Raw genomic sequence first — 20,467 nt, 5'->3', positions numbered from 1 at the left:
CCAGGCTGTTCCCTGGAGCTTGTTCTGGTATGCTGGCATCCTGTGCCCGCAGGGTCAGGGGCAATGTGGCTTACTGCGGACGGCCAACGGTGCTGTCAGGGTCATGGCTTCCATCCTTCCTGACTGCTGTGCATCAGGGTGGCCAGCCCTCTCTGGTCCCCACAGCTCACGTGCGGCTTTCCTCACCACTTCACAAAATTTCTACTTAGTCACTATCTGCTTGAAACTTGTGTCCTGAAGAGTCAGGCTGGATAAATGCAGACATTCTTCTGTATCTCACCAACCTACACGAGACTGACTTTGACAAATAGGGTGCTTTAATGCAAAACATTCTCTGAATTCTAAACAGAGTATAGGTCTTTCTGGTACTATTTCCAAAGGCTGGAAAATCGTAATTTTATGCATAGAAAAAATTTAATACATAAGCATAAGATGAATTGCTAAATAGTCTTATTAATAAAAAACCCAGAGCCAGATATTGGGGTGAATGCTGAAAGATCAGAGAAACAGAACAAGCCACAGCCTACCTCACCTCGCCAACTCCTCGGCTGATCTTGTTTCCTCAGACTGAAAGCCTCTGAGTCCTCACCCGAATGGATCTTAGCTGAACTGCTCAAAAGCCTCTAGTTCCTGGTCCTCAGCCTCAAGAGAGCAAGTTCCTGTTTCCTCATGCCTTATATACCTTTCTGTGTCCTGCCATCACTTCCTGGGATTAAAGGCATGTGTCTTTCCCAAACAAAGACCTGAGATCTCAAGTCCTGGGAGTAAAGGTGTGTGTTACCACTGCCTGGTTCTGTTTCCAGTGTGGCCTTGAACTCAGAGATCCAGACAGATCCCTGCCTCCCTAGTGAAAGGATTAAAGGCGTGTGTGCCACCACTGTCTGGCCTCTATACTAATCTAGTGGCTGTTCTGTTCTCTGACCCCCAGATAAGTTTATTGGGGTGTACAATATATCAACCACACACAAGTGGACATTACATTCACCTTTCTTTCTGTTTTAAAATTATTTATTTATTTTTTATTTTTTTGGTTTTTCGAGACAGGGTTTCTCTGTGTAGCTTTGCACCTTTCCTGGATCTCGTGCTGTAGCCCAGGCTGGCCTTGAACTCACAGAGATCTGCCTGGCTCTGCCTCCCAAGTGCTGGGATTAAAGGCATGTGCCACCACCACCTGGCTTCACCTTTCTTTTTAAAACCTTAATGCCTATGTTTCGAGAATCATAAATGAGACAAGCTTCCTATAACAATGTTTTTCAAACTTGAATGTTGTTTGAATTTCTCATAGGAGAAAAAGATTCTCACAAGAACCTCAAGTTAGCTTTAGATATCCTTCATAATATTACACACATACGTATGCATGTATATACAAACACAAAACTAAGGAATGGACTTAGTTTTACATATTATACATCTGTGAAGCTAAAACAATTTGTTAGATACAAATAAAACTATCAAATGAAGAGAAATTCAAATCTGCCATACTGATTCAATACAAGGAATGATACACTGCTGAAACCAGGTCACCCCCAAAACATCAACACTGTATTGACTGCAACAACATGAGTGTATTTAGTCACATGCTTTGTGGTGACTCAGTTTCCCCACCAAACCTTGTTAACAATGGCACACCACAACATGATTTGACTTTGCTGGCCAGGTGTTGTGGTGTATGCCTTTGATCCCAGCTCTTGGGAGGCAGAGGCAGGCAGATCTCTGTGAGTTCAAGGCCAGCCTGGTCTACAGAGTGAGTTCCAGGACAGCTAGGGCTACACAGAGAGACTGTCTCAAACAAAACAAAACAGAAACAAAAAAACCAAAACAATCTGACTATACCTCGGTGACCACACCCTTTATTTTTAAATTGCTCTGTTGTTTATTTTTCAAGTCTGTGAAAATTTACTTATTTCTCTTTGCCCACCACACATCCAAACATAGGCAGTGGAATTTTATTCCTAGAAAAACTATAGAGGGTTCAGACATTTGTAAAGATTTTCTACCTCACTATTAATCCAGTGCAAATTAAAATGAGAGTCCATTTCATCTGTCAAATTGGCAAAGCTTTAAAAAAAAAAGATAAATGCTGGTGGGCATGTGTGATGGGCACTCTTGAACACTTACTTGGGAATAAAATCTTGCCTGACCTTTGTAAAAAGCAATTTGGTGGACTTAAGAGATTTCAAAACCTTTGAATCAGTCATTTCGAATACGGCTTTCTTACTGTCCTAGGGAGATAATTTTAAGCTACTGGCAAGATTTCTGTATGAAAATATTCATGGAAATAAGGAAACAGTGAAATACAGAAGCCCCCACATGTCCAAGTAGTGGAGTAATGAAAGGGATTAAATCCAGGAGATTTAAATTAAATCCAGGAGAGACTGTGATTTGGTTCTGGAAGTCCAGGTGTACTCTGGGGAGACCGTGACTTTGGTTCCGGAAGTGCAGGTGTACTCTGGGGAGACTGTGATTTTGGTTCTGGAAGTCCAGGTGCACTCTGGACAGACTGTGATTTTGGTTCTGGAAGTCCAGGTGCACTCTGGAGAGATTGTGACTTTGGTTCCGGAAGTCCAGGTGTACTCTGGGGAGACTGTGATTTGGTTCCGGAAGTCCAGGTGTACTCTGGGGAGACTGTGACTTTGGTTCCGGAAGTCCAGGTGTACTCTGGGGAGACTGTGACTTTGGTTCCGGAAGTGCAGGTGTACTCTGGGGAGACTGTGACTTTGGTTCTGGAAGTCCAGGTGCACTCTGGACAGACTGTGATTTTGGTTCTGGAAGTCCAGGTGCACTCTGGAGAGATTGTGACTTTGGTTCCGGAAGTCCAGGTGTACTCTGGAGAGACTGTGATTTTGGTTCCGGAAGTCCAGGTGTACTCTGGAGAGACTGTGATTTTGGTTCTGGAAGTCCAGGTGTACTCTGGAGAGACTGTGATTTTGGTTCTGGAAGTCCAGGTGCACTCTGGACAGACTTGTGATTTTGGTTCTGGAAGTCCAGGTGTACTCTGGAGAGACTGTGATCTTGGTTACAGAAGTCCAGGTGCACTCTGGACAGACTTGTGATTTTGGTTCTGGAAGTCCATGTGTACTCTGGGGAGACTGTGACTTTGGTTCCAGAAGTCCAGGTGTACTCTGGAGAGACTGTGATTTTGGTTCTGGAAGTCCATGTGTACTCTGGGGAGACTGTGACTTTGGTTCTGGAAGTCCAGGTGTACTCTGGACAGACTGTGATTTTGGTTCCAGACTGCAGTGTAGCAAACATGGCAGTAGCCAGCCACGCCAACTTTCCGGTTTCTCAGTGTGTGTAAAAGTTACATTCACACTGTTCTGTAGGATAGTCAGTATTCAATCACATCATAAAAAGACAAGGTACATACCTCAGTCAGAAACGAAATGCCAACTGAATTGCTAAGAAATGCTAACAATCAAAGGACCCTTCAGAGCGTGGTAACATTGTTGCTGGTGAGGGTCTTGCCTCAGTGTTGACTCATCAGGGTGTTGCTGCTGAAGACTAGGGTGGCTGTGCATTTCCTAAAGTCAGGCGCTCTGAATCATGGGAGAGTTCTCTTAGCATGGGATGCTATTTGGTAACATTTGACCCACAGCAGACAAAATTGGAACCCACTTTCTCAGACTCTGCTTTTTGCCTACATTTATATTTCAAATTCTTTCTCATTTCGACTACGTTCACAGAATCTTCACCAGAAGTAGTTCTATCTCAGGAAACTCATCATTGTAAGCAATTCCTCATTTGCTGAGGTTTTGTTATGAGATCAATTTAGCTGCCTCTTCAAACTTCTCATCTCAGGCTGTCTCTGCCACACCTGCAGTTACTTCTTCCCTGAGGTCTTGAGTCCTACAATGCCATCCATTAACTTCTAAGTGTCTGATAAAGTTGGTATTTTGACCTCCTCTTATGAATCACAAATGCTTTTTTGTTTGTTTGTTTTCAAGACAGGGTTCTTCTGTGTAAGAGTCCTGGCTGTCCTGGAACTCCCTTTGTAGACCAGGTTGGCCTCGAACTCACAGATCACAAATGCTCTTAATGGCACCTACAGTAACTAGCTTTTCTTGAAGATTTTCAATTTAGTTTGCACAGATCCATCAGAAGACTCAATATTTATGGCAGCTTTTGCTTTATAAAATGTATGGCCTTGAGCCGTGTATGGTGGCACACACCTTTAATCCCAGTACTCTGGTCTACACAGTGAGTTACAGGACAGCTAGGGCTACACAGAGAAACCTAGTATTGAAAAACAAAAAATAAAAATGTATGGCCTTGCTTTTCAGTGTTGGGGATCAAACTAGGCAAGCACCATACCACTCTGCTACACCCTCAATTCCACAGGATATATTTCATAGTATTTACACAGGTTTGTAAAGTTACATTTGTTACTTGTGTATATGTGATGCACATGTGTGAGATGTGCACACGTGGAAGGGTGCACATGTGGAAGTCAGAGGACAATTCTTTCTGTTGTGTGGGTCCCTCGGATCAAGCTCAGGTTGCCAGGTTTGGTGGCAAATGCTTTTACCCATTGAGCAATCTCCGAAACTCAAGATTTCCTAAATGTTAAGACTTCCCTGGCATAGGGGCTTAGCACTTAATCCCAGTAGTTGGGAGGCTAGGTTACGTGGACTATCATGAGTTTGAGGCCAGTCTGGGCTACAGAGTGAATTCAAGCTCAGCCTGGGTTAGAGTGAGACCCTGTCTCAAAACAAAACAAATATTAAAAAAAAAAAAACCAAAAGCCAAAAAACAAAAAAACCAACCAAACCCTGGGGTTGGATGAACGATCTGTGGTCAAGAGTACTTGCTGCTCTTGCAGAGGATCCAGGTTCTGTGCCCAGCACCCACATGGTGGTTCACAACCATCTGACTGGCCTCCTAGGGCAACAGACATGCACATGGTACACATGGACATATGCATAAAATAAAAATTTAAAAAATATTTTTTTTTGAGACAGGGTTTCTCTGGGTAGCTTTGGAGCCTTTCCTGAAACTCACTCTGTAGCCTAGGCTGGCCTCGAATTCAGAGAGATCCGCCTGCCTCTGCCTCTGCCTCTGCCTCCCAAGTGCTAGGATTAAAGGCGTGCACCACTGTCTGGCTTAAAATGTAAAAGGTCTTTAAGAAGTCATGAATCTGGGAAAGGGACTGGTGGGGGAATTGACAGGGGTTGGAGGGGAACAGTGAGAATGTATTCTACATATGTCAAAGAACAAAGAAAGTAAAAAGTAAGAATTTCACCGCTAACTCTCCCTCAAACCAAACCAAAAAAATGATGAAAAGTAATTCTCCAAAGAAAAAGACTTAATGAAAGTAGGCCTCAAAGAGGAAGATGGGTAGTTTTTATTTTTAAATATTTCCTGCATGTTCCAAGCTTTCTATAATAAGCATGCACTATTTTTATTTTCGGTTAAGTAGCACTGGACAGGCAAACGTGATACTGTTCCCGCCGTGAACAAGAGTAAAGAAAGGCTGTTACAACTGAAGGGATGTCGGAGGTAGCTTGAGTTGAAATCTGCTCTTCCACGACATCTGCCCACAAGTCTGAGGTTTGCTCTCTGGAGTTATCCAGAATAAGTACATGACTGCCACAGAAATATTCTGAAAAGGTCCATTAACAAGCTTCCCATCTTGCATGTCCTAGAACCCAGCTCCCCATGTGTCTGCTCTCTGCCTGGAACAGCCTGAGTTCTCTGGCACTCAGGGCTCTGGTGTCACTAACCCCTCTACCCGGCTTTAGACAGGTTCCTGTCACAGTGCACATATTATACACATGCTTGGTCATAGCTGAAATGTGTTTCTGTGGGTGACAATTAAAGCCACTGCCCATACCCTGGCCACATCAGGCCAGCGCTGGTCGCTAAACTCACCCTGGCTTGTAACTGATGCCACGTTCCCTCAGTTAGGCAGTCTCTCAGGTTCCTGCCTACAGCAGTTCCACTTTCTAGCTAAGGTGTTGATTATTTTCCTTCATCATGACCCTAAACAACCCTATAATTTCTTTATATCACTGTAATCAGCCCGCCAAGTTCTTAGCCCTGAAGTACCTACAGGAAGTACCTACAGGACCGGCCTTTGTCCCTCCCACTTCTGGATCCGTCCCAGGCCGAGAAGTATAGTGAGCCTGGTTGACACTCAACTGATGTCAGCCATACTGAGCATTTTCTGTAACTCCTCACAAAACATCTTCCTCCACTCCACTTCCTAATTTCTGGGCCGCAGACACGCCCACCAAAAATAGTATCTGCCTCCTGGGGTTAATGTTACCTAAGTGTTAGCTGTAAAAGCCAAACTGTCCTGAAAGTTTTAATCTTCTTCTAGTAGCAAATTAGTAACAGAAACATAAAGATGCCTTCTTTGTTTGATAATGTGACCCACCCTGTATTTTTGATGTTAGCCGAACTTTTAAAAATGGTAAACTGGGGGGCTGGAGAGCCGCTTGTTAAGACCACACTGACTGTTCTTCCAGAGGACCTGGGTTCAATTCCCAGCACTCACATGGCAGATCACAACTGTCTATAACTCCAGGATCCAACACCCTCACACAGACATACACATACCGGCAAAACACCAATAAAAGAATTTAAAAAAATGATAAATTGGAAAATAATAGCTTTTAGTATCCATGCTTATTTGCAAAAACAATGCTTCCTCTTCCCCCAATAACTACCCACCCAAACTGACAGTTCTGGATTTGCCTTTTAAAAGAAAATTAATTAGTAGATATTACCAAATGCAGCGAAATTAATTCCACCCCACCCCCACGCGCACTATCCATCCATCCATCCATCCATCCATCCATCCATCCACCCACCTATGGAACCTGAGAAGGGCCTCACTCTGTATCCCAGGCTAGCTTGAACTCACTAGGATCCTTCTGCTTCAGGCTCCTGCGTGCTAGGATGGCAGGCGTAAGCCTCGACCCCTGGCTTGGGGGTCAGTTTCTGGTAGGTCAGGTGAACTCACTGATCGGGGCTGACAGGGACGCTCCTCTCCCTTCTGAGGACCTCTAGGGACTAGTCTGTGCCCCTGCTCGGAGTCCCCGGCGACGGTGACAGTCCTCGGAGGCGGCAGGGCAGAGTCCCCTTTTAAGGAGGGCGTGGTGCAGCGTCGCACCGCCCAGCGCCGCGCGTCGAGCCGCAAGAGAGCGGAAGCGCGCCGGCGAGCCGCCGAGACTGCGCGTGCGTGGGCTGGCCTCGCGGGGTCACGTGGGCCGGGGTCCCGGCAAGGCGGACGCAGGCTCAGGTAACGCGTGTCCCCGAGCGGGGAGGGGCGGGGCGGGGCGGCGGGTGCGGGGCGGCGCAGCAGGAGTGCGCAGACGGAGCTGCGCGCTGGTGGCTCCTGGAGACCCGGCGGCCACCGCTGGCCGGCCTCGGACTGGGTCAGTAGTTCCCACCGGGGTCCGCAGGCTCGCAGGCGCGTGCCGTCCCTCCCACGCCGCTCGGGACGGAGGCGCTCACCCCGTAGGGACCGATGTGCAGCCTGTGCGTGGGGCCGGTTCCCCCTGCCAAGTGCACCCCCGCCCGAGGGCCGCAGGGTGGAAGTTGGGGGCACCCCTCTACCTCGGCTGGTTGTGCAGGTGTGGCCCACGGGGACAGAAGGACGCAGCAGTCCAGAGTTCGGGTGTGCTGAATGGGAGTGTTTTCAAAGAAAGTAGGATTGTACTGGGTTATCCGGAGTGGCTACAGAGTAGGCGGGGCTCCTAGTGACCGAACGGCCCACTCTACTGCATCCCTCACCGCCTCCCTCCATACTACACGCCCCCCACCCCCACCCCCCCAGCAAAGCGCCAAGTAACATAAGCACAGATGTTGCCTTGTGCCGCTAACTCTATTCCAGGTGTCTCTGTTTGGGAGAAAATTACACGTCGTGGTGTGTGGGTTTGTGTTACACTTCTGTGTTTGAAGTGCTTCCAATATGGAAGAGAGTGGGGGACCCACATGTGTTTAAGCCATGGGTTTGCTCATGTTGACATTTAAGCAGGAAAGTATTGAATCATCTGGCAATAGCTGACCTGGTTTGTAGAATACACAATAAAGATAAATGGAGCAGTTTTGTTTGAACTCTTGGGCTTTGGTATGGTTGAAGTGACTGAGTTATGTGAGAAAATTCTTTACAGACCTCAGACAGAATGAGATGCTGGTTATTTTCTTCATATGTTTCCTTTGTAATTGGACTGTTGGCCGTCGGTGAGTGCTTTCTGTCTTCCAGCATTTGGAATATTTTTGGTGACTCTTAGCTTTATCCCAATTTCCATAGACATTTTAGCTATTGTGATGGGAGAAGGCCTTTGTGTGTGTGTGTGGTGTGCACTCGCGGGGCTACCTTTTCTTGTGACTGTGTGTAAGTGTTTGTATGTGTATATATGCATGTAGAAGCCAGAGGTTGACAATGGATTTAGTTAATTTTTTTTGTATGTGTGAGTATAGGGGTGAATGCAGGTGCCCCCAGAGCCCAGAAGAGGTTTCCACAACCCTGGAGCTGGAATTACAAGCTGTTGTGAGCCATCTGGTTGGTTTGGGGAATCAACCTCTGGTCTTAGGTGATACCAGTATACTTTCAGCCAGATCGCCGAGCCATCCCTCCCATGCCCTGTATTTTATTTTTTGAGACAAGAGCTGTTGCCCAGTGCATAGCTTTGCTGATTCAGTTAAGCCTCAGGGATCTTCGCGTCGTCACCTCTCCAGTGCCGGGATGACAGGCTTGTGCCATCATGCTCAGCTTTTTAGTGTAGGTTTTGGGGGTATCAACTCAGGTCCCCATATTTGTGCATCAAGCATTTTATGGACTGAGCCCTGTCCCCAGATTTACCTTTTTTTTTGGTTTTTCGAGACAGGGTTTCTCTGTGTAGCTTTGCGCCTTTCCTGGATCTCGCTTTGTAGACCAGACTGGCCGTGAACTCACAGAGATCCACCTGCCTATGCCTCCCGAGTGCTGGGATTAAAGGCCTGTGCCACCCCCCCCCCCCCCCCGGCTTGTTTTTTAACAATAAATTTAAACTTCATTATTATTATGTACGTGCATGTGTGTCTTCCAAGGTGTACATGTGGAGGTCAGGGTACAATTTTGTACGATTCTCTCCTCCCACCTTCATGTGGGAATCAAGTTTAGGTTGCCAGCTTGCTCACTCAGTCATCTTGATGGCCTCCCACCTTGCTTTTGAGACCCCAGCCTGCTGTGTAGGCTAGGCTGACAGGTCACAGGGCCTGTGGGATCTGTCTGTCTGTCGGCCATCTCCCTAGCGCTGGGCCACCATTGGCCTGGCTTTTCCTGTGAGTCTTGGGGACTTAATGACAGATGTCGTCAAATCACTGACCAAGGTCCTTATACTTGCGTGGCAGATGTTGTACTGACTGAACTGTCTTTCCGATTCAGTGTGAAATATGTTTCTAATTTGATGTGTTTATTAGGTTTCATGGACAGTAGATGACATCTTTTCCCCATCCACAGTTCCCAGTCACCCTTTTGTGTATTTATGAGGCCAGTCTGTTCTCCTTTAGATTGGACTGAGTTATCTTTTGGGCTACTGTATATGGCATCCTAAGCACATTGTGTGGTTGAGTCAGCAGCTGTAGGTTTATCCTGGACTTCTCACTGTTGACTTCTTATGCTTACATTGGTAACAATTATAGTTTTCAAAGTTAGACCTCTTTCTATTCCAAGTGTCAGAAAATCAATTCAGATGCACTTAAACCAAAAGTGATTTATTAATTTACAAACCTGAGATGGGATAAGGTGTCATTACAATGAATGAATGATGCTTCTGTGTACCTCTCCCCCTCTCACAAAGGACCTCCAGGGTCCCAGTCCCCATCTTTGTTTCTCTGATTGCAGGTTATAAGCTTTTTTAAAATTTTAGACAAAAAAGGGGAAATGTGGTGGTATTGTGTTCCCCAAAATATTGTGCACCCTAATAAACTTATCTGGGTCAGAGAACGGAACAGCCACTAGATACAGAGGCTAGAAAACGGTGGCACTCACACTTTTAATCCTAGCCTTCTGGAGGCATGGATCTCTGTGAGTTCAAGGCCACATTGGAAACAGCCAGGCATGGTGACACGAGCCTTTAATCCCAAGAAGTGAGTCTTTAATCCCAGGGAGTGATGGCAGAAAGCAGAAAGATATATAAGGTGTGAGGACCAGGAACTAGAAGCATTTGGCCTGGTTAAGCATTTGTCTGGTTAAGCTTTCAGGCTTTCCAGCAGCAGTTCAGCTGAGATTCATTCTGGATGAGGACTCAGAGGCATCCAGTCTGAGGAAACAGGATCAGCTGAGGAAGTGGCGAGGTGAGGAAGCTGTGACTTGCTACTACTCTGATCTTCCAGAGTTCACCCCAATAACTGGCCTCAGGTTTGATTTTATTAATAAGACTCTTTGAGATTCCTGCTACATCTCTCATTTTGTTCTGTTACGTAGTGTGAAAACAGGCTCCTGATGGCCCCTCCAAGTCAGTGTACCCCAGAGTTGAGAGAAAACTCTTGCCTTCAGTATTTACACGTTCCTGGAAGAACCTTGATTCAGACCAGATTGGAGACAGATGTCCTCTGCATACTTTTCTTGGCTAGGTTCCTGGGCACATGATTGGTCGCACCACCAAAGTCACATGGTTAGAGTGGCGTCCCTAACTGAGTACCTTTGAGGCATTCCAGGAAGACTGACGTGTGCTCATAAGAATTCCAGTGCAGCTGGGTGGTGGTGGAGCATGCCTTTGGTCTCAGCACTCGGGAGGAAGAGGCAGGTGGATCTCTGTGAGTTCAAGGCCAGCCTGGGCTACAGAGTAAATTCCAGGACAGGCTCCAAAGCTACACAGAGAAACCCTGTCTCGAAACCCGCCTCCCCCCCGCAAAAAAGAAGCCATAACAATATATGTTTGGCCGGGTGGTGGTGGCATACGCCTTTAATCCTAGCACTTGGGAAGCAGGGCATTTAGATCTCTGTGAGTTCGAAGCCAGCCTGGTCTCCAAAGCGAGTTCCAGGAAAGGCACAAAGCTACACAGAGAAAACCTGTCTTGAAAAACCAAAAAAAAAAAAAAAAAAAAGGAGCTTGGTCTCTCTGTCAGTCCCATGTAGCAGTGAGAGCAGAGAGTCCTGAGTCCAGGCAGGGTAGAGTTATCATAGAAGAGGTTGGGGTGAGGGGAATTCCAGGGTTCAGGACCCTGATTGGCTGACATTTGCCTAGGGATATTTGTAAAACAGAAAATACCTAGGTGTGTGCTAGACTCGGGGACATTTGGCCATCTTATCTAACCTTATCTGATGGTTAGAATGTTTGGGATGTCAGGTACTTCCCACTTAGGGAAGGCCCTTCTGGTAGGCCCTCCCTGGGTAGGGTCAGCTTATGGCTTTCCTGGGTCTGGGTGTTGCCTGCCAGTAAGCCTGTCACAGAAGCTGTGTCTGGGCCTCTAAACCAGTCATGGCAGCTGTGTGGTCAAGCTGTTTTGGGCCCTCCACAGCCTTTACATGAACTGGTACTGACCAAAAGGACAGCAGGTATCCATTTCCTGCACTTGTGTGAAACATAGTTGAATGGAATACCCTGGCTGTGTGAATCATACCTTTCCTTTTTTTTTCTTTTCTGTAGATAATGGTTGTGTTCCTCTAAATTTAAGAGATGTATGGTACATTCCTTTATTTTCATGAGTAAGCTGAGTAAATGCGGAAAAATAACCCATAAAACCTTTAGAGATCATGGAGTTTGTGTCATGGAGTTTGTGTCAGAAGCTGAAAGATCATTGGAAAACATTTTTAGATTAAAAAAGTCTCTCTTAGATGCAAGTGGGAAGCTTTTTGGAGTAGAATGTTATCTTAGTTACTTTCTGTTGCTGTGATAAAACACGATGACCAAAGGCAACTCGGGGAAGGTAGGGCTTGTTTGGGCTTACGGTTCCAGAGGGATTAACAGTCCATCACCGTTATGGCATGGAAGTGTGACAACAGGCAGGCATTCAGGGCTGCTGGAACAGCTGAGCTCACATCTTGAACTGTGGACAGGAAGTAGATCAAACTGAGAATGGCTTAAGAGCAGTGAACGCAGGGAACCTCAGGTTGTAGGAGCTGCCGGGGGGAGTCCGGCTGCATCCATGGAAGTAGAACCCAGCTGTAATTTGTCTTACTGTGGTGCAGATCTCTGTACACTCCAAGTCAAATGCGATCCTTGAGACTTAACAGTCACAGGGAACAGCACCGGTATTGTTGGTTAAGCAGCGGCGCTCACGGCCATGCCAACGGAGGAGAGTGCTGGATGTTATCAGTGACGGAAGAGTCACGAGCCATAGTTACCTTTCTAGAGCTTTATTGGGAGAGAGAGGGTGAGAAAGAGAGGGAGGGAGGGAGGAGAGAGAGAGAGAGAGAGAGAGAGAGAGAGAGAGAGAGAGAGAGAGAGAGGCAGGAAGGGGGAATATGGAAGGAGAGAATGTGAAAAGAGAGGACACAGAGGGCATGTCTGCTTTTTAGGCTGGGACACCGTTGCAGGCTGGTGACGTAATTAAGGACATAATCCTTACATCCCAGACTTTTGCTTATTATAAAAAAAAAGCAGGTAGATGGGAATAGGGGCATTGTTTCTCTCAAAAACTGCTTCCAGCTGACAATTGGACATCGGTTGGCTCTTGGGGGAGTCTTCTGAGGTAGAAAGGCGTGGGATGCTGTCTGTCATCCGTTTGCTCTGGAGACATGTATCCCTCTTGGCTGTGGCTGGGAACCTTCTGTCTGACAAGATGTTGGTGACACAGAAAAAAGCGTAGAGAGAAAAGAATCATTATTATTTTATGTTGGCATTTATCTGAGGTAGATCTGGCCTGTCCAGATGGATTTTGAAACATGTTAAGCTTTATCAGAGACAGATTATTTAAGGCACCTGTTTCCTTTACTAGTTTGGCATCCAGGAGACAGGTGACCAATTGTTAAAAGCATCTCACAGTAATAGATGTTTACATTAAAATCTTTTTATAGTGCCCAGACACTTTTGGGTCTGGGGGTTTAAATACCTTTAGCTGTTACAGTTTCTTACTTGATGATCTCTGGACTCTGGCTCTGTGGTGGTCCTGTACCATTAGCTAAGCAGTGAGTTAGAACAGGGAACTAGGAAGAGAAAAGCTTGTGGTATACGAGAATTTATTTTTTTGGAATTAGGGACAAGGCAAAGATCAGGGCCCTGTCTGTGTGCACATGAGAAACACAGACAGTAGATCTGGAGTGAGACGATGAGCTCTTATCTTAGCTGGAAATCTTTTTTCATTAAGTAACTCTGAAAGTGTAATTAAATCTGGTGAGGTGGGTAAGGCTGTCCTCTGTACCCAACAATAAAGGACAGGTGACATCCCAAAACTCCCAGGACTGAGTCAGTGGCTCTGGTGTCTAGAAGGAAAGAAATGGATCGCTTCCCTGCTGCGTTCTGGGTTCCCTGCTTGTCTGTAGCCAAGCCTAGGTCTGCTGGAGGTCTTAGCTTGATGTACCCATGCATCTTAGCGCCTGGGGGCAGTCAGCCGACTGGTTGTCTTTATAGGTGGCACTTTTTTTTTTTTTTTTTTTCTTTTTCGAGACAGGGTTTCTCTGTGTAGCTTTGCACCTTTCCTGGAACTCGCTTTGGAGACCAGGCTGGCCTCGAACTCACAGAGATCCGCCTGGCTCTGCCTCCCAAGTGCTGGGATTAAAGGCGTGCGCCACCACCGCCCGGCTATAGGTGGCACTTTTAACAAGGCTGTTGATGGCCTGGCAGGGCATTCACTAGCCGTGGCCTTTTTCTCACTTAAAACAGGGACCCAACAGCTTTCGGGAGTCAGCGAGTGGCAGCACTTGGCAATTTTGTTTTTGGGCTTTTATCTCTTCCCTGGCACACCTTAATGCCACAGATGACTCTTTTGCCTGTGGGGTCAGGAGCATTGCTCTCCAGATGTTTAAGTTTTAGTTGGGGAGGTCTGGGGAACAAGAGACGGATTTTGTTCTGTGTCCTGAATTTTTTTTTTCCTTTCTGATGATTGATGGCTTAAAGACAGCTTTTGGAAGATCTGCCAGGAGGCAGACTATAAACCAATCCTTTTGGAAGACTTGTCTGAGGCTATAAGTTGATTTTTGGCATAAGAGCCATCCTGACTATTGTAAACTTATTTGTATGGATCTTAGCCGCTACCAGACCTGTCTGTGTCTCTCAAGGCATTTGAGAATGAGTGGGTGGAGTTAAGGTGAGTTAGGACGAGAGTCCATAGAAGCCCCAAGCCCGCCCTTTTGAGCCCGCCCACTGCCGACGGAAGTCAGACAGAAAAGGTTGCACGTGGCAGATGCAGAAGTGGGGAAGGAGAAGGGTTTAGAGCTTTAGCAGAAAGCTTGGGGGTAAAGTAACTATTTGCCCGTTCGCTGGCAGAAGTTCCCGAAATGCTGTTATGCGGCCCGATTTAGTGGTACCGTGAAGCTGTTATGCAGCCAGATTCACCAGTACCCACCCCTATCCGCCAATGTAAGTGGGAAATGTATCCACCCCTTTGTCCCATGGCTGTAACCGAGAGAAAAATAAAAAATTAAAATAACAAACTGGGATCAGACTCCAATCTCGGACGTCCCTGAGCGTGAAGAGAGATCTAAGAATCAGCTCAAGTTCGCCATCCTCTTCATCAAGGGAAGGTGAGGGCTGCAGCAGCTGTGCTGCATTTGGTCCACGGTGGACCCGAGACAGCATATACCCCCTCGTCAGGAGCGAAAATATGCCTGCCGTTGTCAGCACAGCCTGAGGATAACCCGGGGGTTATCCGTCGCAAAGGATATAGCTCAGACTACAGCCGCGAGAATGGCGGATTCACTCACTGTGGTGAAGAATCATGGCGGTAGCAGTGGTAGCTGTGTGTGGGTCCAGTGGAGGCGAGGGATGTGCCTGTGCACGTGGTCTCGTGGTCTTGCTGGATGTGGGAGGAGGCGGCGGCAAGCAGCAGCGGTCACAGTGGTCTATTCGAGTCTGAACGGCACCAAATGTTGGTTAAGCGGCGGCTCCATGCCGGTGGAGGAGAGTACTGGATATATTGGTGATGGAAGAGTCACGAGCCATAGTTACCTTTCTAGAGCTTTATTGGGAGAGAGAGGGTGAGAGAGAGGGAAAGGGAGAGGGTGAGAGAGAGAGAGAGAGAGAGAGAGAGAGAGAGAGAGAGGGAGAGGGAGAGGGAGAGGGAGAGGGAGAAGGGGGAAATGGAAGGAGAGAGTGCGGAAAGAGAGAGGGCACAGAGGGCATTCTCACTTTTTAGGCTGGGACGCCGTCGCAGGCTGGTGACGTAATTAAGGACATAATCCTTACAGGTATGTTTAATTTACAGCACAGGGGTTATTCCTACTTTTCAATTCTTGTGTTAATCAGCAAATATTTATTGAATATCTATGTAGTATACATGTTATTAAGCCTAGGGAATCTGAGAGAGTAGCTTATATGGGTGAGGGGATGACATACACCTACTGGGTGCATGGGAACGACAGCTGCATTAATAGTCCCGAGGTCCTGGACTAGGTGGTAAGAACCATCAGGCTTTAGTACGGGCAGGAAAGGGGTGTTATGAGGTGGGTGACTGCTCTTGAGAATATCTTTGTATGATGGGTTTAAGCCCTGTCTATGTTTTTAAAGGAATATGGTATTGAGAATGACAGGGGTAGCAGGTGGGGTCCTGGAGTAGAATCTTAATGGGGGCTTGATGTAAGGCCGCTGAGGGAGATGAAGTGTCCCATACTTTTGGGTTGACAAGGGAGTCTGGTCGGAGGTAGTGTGGATCATTAATGTTAGTAGGGAGCCCCTCAGAGGCTAGGATAAGAGGAAAAATTCCAGAGGGAGTTCAGAAGGACAGACATGGTATGTACTCACTCGTAAGTGGATACTAGAAGTAAAGCAAAGGATAACCAGACTACAACCCACGGCTCCAGAGAAGCTAGATAACAAGGAGGACCCTAAGAGGGATCTATGGGTTGCCTTGGGAAGGGGAAATAGATGAGATCTCCATGAGTAAACTTGGGGTTGGAGGGGCAATAGAGGGTAGGGGATGGGGGGTGAGACATGAGGGAACAGGTGGTCAAGCTGGAACAGGGACAGAGTAGGAGAGCAATGAAAGAGATACCATGATAGAGGGAGACATCATGGGGATAGGGAGAAACTGGGTGCTAGGGAAGTTCCCAGGAATCCACAAGGATGACCTCAGTTTAGACTATTAGTAATAGTGGAGAGGATGCCTGAGCTGGCCTACCCCAGTAATCAGATCAGTGAATGAATACCCTAACTGTCATCATAGAGCCTTCATCCAGTAACTGATGGAAGCAGATGCACAGATCCACAGCCAAGCACCAGGCTGAGCTCTAGGAGTCCAGTCGAAGAGAGGGAAGAGGGATTCTATGAGCAAGGGGCATCAAGATCATGATGGGGAAACCTACAGAGACAACCAAACCAAACTAGTGGGAACTTATGAACTTTAGACCAACAGCTGTGGAGCCTCCATGGGACTGGACTAGGCCCTCTGCTTAGGCGAGACAGTTATTTAGCTTGATCTGCTTAAGGGGCCCCTGGCAGTATGATCAGGATCCATCTTTGGTGCATGAGCTGGCTTTTTGGAGCCCACTACCTATGGTGGGACACCTTGCACAGCCTTGATGCAGGGGGAGGGGCTTGGACCTGCCTCTACTGAACGTACCAGGCTCTGCTGGCTTCCCATGGGAGGCCTTACTTTCTTACAGGAGGGAATAGGGGGTGGCTTGAGGGGGGAAGGCTGGAAGGGCAGGAGAAGGGAAGAGGGGGATTTATGGTTGGTATGTAAAATGAAAAAAAAAAAAACAGAAAAAAGAAAAGGAAAAGTGTAACTTAATCATGATATCTTTGCCCAATAACAGGGTTGGGCAGTCCTGAGAAAATTTTTTAGAGAAAAACCAGTTCTACAATTTTGAGCCAAACTTGAAAGTAAGCTTTAATTAAGTACTGATCATGATGAACTCTGGTCAGGTTCACTCTCCGGGATCCGGCAAGTGGCGACGAGTTGGTCTTTTTAAGGACAAAACCATATAGCCACTGTATTTCCCATATGGCTTTGTTATTTTCCAAGAACTACAACTCAGCATTCCAGGAAGTTTCCTGATCCTTGGGCATGTGGGGCTTACAGGTTGAGTTGGACTCTTACACTAGGAATAATGAAGGAGTGGGTTATCAGGTGGCCCCAGAGAGAGCAGAGAAGGGAGCATGTAGCCCTTGGCTGATGGGGCTCACTATCAACACCCACAGAGATCTGAGAAGAATACATTTCACTGAAGTGAGCAGGAAGTACAGACCAAGTAGCTCCCGAATCTATTAAAAATACAGAGACTTACCAGCTACCTGGACAATCGCCCTAGGTTCCTCTGGGGAACAGAGGTCCCAGGGCAGCGTCAGTCTTTGACTTCCAGGCCCAGAAGATCTGACAGACTTTCCTGTGGAGGAAGAACTTGGGGGACTGGCCTACCTTGTCTTGGCAAAGTGGGGCATCAGCTCTCCAGTGTCCTAGTTGTTCACAGTTTGGACAGAGTCCTTGGGCAGACGAGGTAAAGGGCAGTGTTTCTCCCAGTGGCTGGCTTTGCCACATTTGAAGCAAGTTCAGGTGGAGTTCTTTTGTGCCCCATCATCTTCCTTTGGGGAGATCTTAGGGCAGCTGCCAAGGGCTGGCACTTCTCTCTGTCACAGGAAGCTTTCTCTGTCTTTACCTGCTCCTTCCTTCCATTAAACACCTTAAATGCCACATTCAACAGATGTCCCTGGGGAGTCTGAGGGCCATCATCCAGCCTTGTAAGTTCTTTCTAACAGCAGGGAGAGAGGAAGTGAGAGTTGAGGACAAGCTTGCTCTCTTGAGAATCAGGATCTAGCTTTGTATACCGAGGAGGGCCTCTGTAAGTTGGGCAAGGAACTCAGCAGGATTTTCATCCAGCCTCTGGGTGACCTCCCTCAATTTATCATATTAATTACCTCATGAGAGACCTTTTGGAGGCCAGCCAGAAGGCAAGTAACCGTTTTGCCTTGGGCTACCCTGCCTGGAGACTGATTCTCAGCATCCTGGTAGTTCCAGTGGGGGGTCTGACAGGGAACTGCGTCTGCCCCTACTGGATAGGACTTGTCTGTGCAGTGGATCTCATCTCCGTGGACTCGAGCAGTGAGCAGGCCCTCCTCTTTCCCTCAGGGGTGACAGGAGAGGACAAAATGACATAGAGGTCATGGCAGGTTAGGTTGTAGGTTTGAGTAAGGCACCTGAACTCCATGTGCTGGGGGCCCGGTAGGGTGAGAAGAAGCTTCCCGGTACAGTGGTGTGGCTTTCATCGTAAAAGCAGACAGAGCAGGGAGGTCTGTAGTGACGCTTACGGGTAGAATGGGAGAGACAAGTGGTTAGAGCAGGTAGTGGAGGAAACAGCAGGAGAGGTGCAAGTGTCTTAGTAAGTAGGATTGCTCACGTGGTGGGGCCCTGAAGGGCGTAGAAGGGAGATGCCCATGTGGTGGGGCCCTGAGGGGTGTAGAAGGGAGATGCCCACATGATGGGCTCCCCAAAAGGGCGTAGAAAGGAGAGAGGATACTTACCAAGTAGGTGGGGAGAGACCGAGCAGGTGAAGGAGCTGGACTCTAGAATTTGGAGCCAAATATGTTGGGTGGCAAAAGCCAGCACAGGCAAGTGTTCTGCCCCCAGGAGGGTAAAATTGGCAGTTTGGTTCAGCTAGGAGAGGCTGAGTCCCTGGAAGGGGAGCTCATTTATGGACCTCTCGGGTTTTGAGCACCGGATGCATGAAAATGGGTGCAGTAAAGAAGCCAGAATAGCCACTCCCGGGTGAAAAGGGAAACAGTTCATTCAAACTGTCACGGATGTCTCCTGGGGAAGCCAGCATAAGCAGTGACAGGGGAAAGATTCCCAGGGTTAAATGGGACCAGGAGAAAGGGGACTTGTGAGCAGAGGCTGAGGGAGCCCAGAGGCTCTCATTGACCTTGACAAGTTAATAGGCACCACAGTCATATGTTAATGGAAGGGCCACAAGTTCATCTTGCCAGAGATAAGGAGAATGACTCCCTTTGTAGCAAGCAGGAACTTTCTTCAAGCCCCTGAGGGAGTGGGGACTTTTGCTTAAATGCCTGACCTTGGGAAAAGGACTTTCCTGGGGGACCAGATACCCAAGTCCCAGTCAGTCAGTGCACACAAAGAAGGAGGGAACTTAAGTATAGAAGAAGAGAATGAGAAGTGGAGGAGGAATGGGAGCCATTTTCATTCCTACTGCTGGCCTTGAACTCGTAGTGGATCCCTTTCGCCTCTGCTGCCAGGGATTACAGGCCTGCCCGGCAGCCTGTCTGCTGATGGAAGTTATTCCTGAAGGGCTGGGTGTAAACAGCTCAGGTAGTTGTATAGGAGAAGAAAGTAGGGAGAGCCTATGTATAGGCTCAGAATCTGGAGTTTTATCCTGTAGCCGTTGTCGGGCTGCTAAAAATGAGATCGTTCACTAGAGAAAGCTAATAGAAAAGGATTATAATTAACAAGATTGTGGTCCTTTTCCTTACAAGACAACAAAACGAAGCGGAGGAAAAATACTTGGACTAAGATGAGCAGAAGTAAGGTAGCTTAACATTTCCTACCAGGATTTCATGGTATTTACTGCAAAAAACTTAATTTTTACTGTGGTAAGTTAACTAGTGAATCAAAAGAAGGGAAGTGCCCAGTGTTTAGGAAAACATTCCTCCTGAGGACCCTCAGAAGGGAAAGAACATTTGTTGTATTTTAAAAATGGCGTGCAGCGGTCACAGAGGGTGGGAGCCGAGGAGCTCTACAGGTACACCATGCTGACCGCACTCTCATGGAGAGTTCTACTGGGGGGAAGGGAGAGAAGGAAGCTGAGGAGAGAAGATGAAGAAGGGAAAAAGAGACAGGAGACGGGGGAGGGAGGAGGTGCAGATGCAACCTTGTGGGAATAGAGAGAGAGAAAGTGGGCGGCCCCACCCTTTTATGCGGGGACGTCCCACATGTGCAGAGAGAACACGCAGCAGTGACATTGTCAGGACCCTGAGCAGGCCATGGTATTTATTGCCTGCTCATTGGCCAGGTCCCCAAAGGGCAGGTCTGAATGCTAACAGCATTGGCATGGTACAGATTCCTGGGCTTGGTGGATGGGTGTGAGCATTAGCTACATTCAGATCCGAGTCCAGTGCAGGCCACACTTTAGAGCAGTGGTTCTCAACCTGTAGGTCAAGACCCCTTTGAGGTTGAATGATCCTTTCACAGGGGCCGCCCAAGATCATTGGAAAACACAATTACATTATGATTCCTAACAGTAGCAAAATTATAGTTATGAAGTAGCAAGGAAAATAATTTTATGGTTGGGGGTCACCATAACATGAGGAACTGTATTAAAGGGTCGCAGCATTGGGTTGAAAATCACTGCTAAAGTTTTCAGTTGACCACTGTTATAGTGGTGGTCATTGCTGTTTATATAGTACATTTCTCTTTCTCTCTCTCTCCTTTT

At 47.3% G+C, this 20,467-nt stretch overlaps 1 protein-coding gene across 4 annotated transcripts in view; it reads left to right on the top strand.

The window, feature by feature from the left end:
- The first annotated feature begins 7,138 nt into the window (after positions 1 to 7,138).
- The window catches only part of Vps8 (VPS8 subunit of CORVET complex), a 236,527-nt gene continuing 223,198 nt past the window's right edge, over positions 7,139 to 20,467 (top strand). Inside the window, exon 1 of one of the 4 annotated variants that reach the window (XM_052740097.1) lies at positions 7,139 to 7,243. The gene's annotated coding sequence lies outside the window, so the exon portion shown is untranslated. Of the gene's footprint in view, positions 7,244 to 7,271; positions 7,380 to 20,467 lie in introns of those variants that run through there. The other 3 variants (XM_052740098.1, XM_052740099.1, XM_052740100.1) reach the window with 3 other exon arrangements.

Source organism: Peromyscus californicus, unplaced genomic scaffold, assembly GCF_007827085.1.
Source record: "Peromyscus californicus insignis strain IS unplaced genomic scaffold, ASM782708v3 Scaffold_16__1_contigs__length_79575227, whole genome shotgun sequence".
Taxonomy (NCBI): Eukaryota; Metazoa; Chordata; class Mammalia; order Rodentia; family Cricetidae; genus Peromyscus; species Peromyscus californicus.
Note: the sequence above shows the minus strand (reverse complement) of the source record. Positions and strands in the feature narration are given on the sequence as shown.